Source organism: Brassica oleracea, chromosome C2, assembly GCF_000695525.1.
Source record: "Brassica oleracea var. oleracea cultivar TO1000 chromosome C2, BOL, whole genome shotgun sequence".
In the NCBI taxonomy this organism is placed as follows: domain Eukaryota; kingdom Viridiplantae; phylum Streptophyta; class Magnoliopsida; order Brassicales; family Brassicaceae; genus Brassica; species Brassica oleracea.
The window spans coordinates 34,142,299-34,142,573 of record NC_027749.1 but is presented as its reverse complement, the minus strand read 5'-3'; positions in this window follow the sequence as shown (position 1 = coordinate 34,142,573).

Here is a 275-nt window from a genome sequence, read left to right as displayed (position 1 = left end):
AATTTTACGATGCGAGCAGTTCTGCTGTGGACGATAAGTGATTTCCCTGCTTATGGGATGTTGTCTGGCTGGACAACACATGGAAGATTATCTTGTCCATATTTTCTTGGATCGACGGATGTTTTTCAACTGAAGAATGGTAGGAAGAGTTGTTGGTTTGATTGTCATCGTCGCTTTCTTCCACTTTCCCATCCGTACAGAAGAAATAAGACACTGTTTCGGCACAAAAGAATTGTTAGAGACGGTCCTCCTCCATATCTCACCGGCCAGCAGAT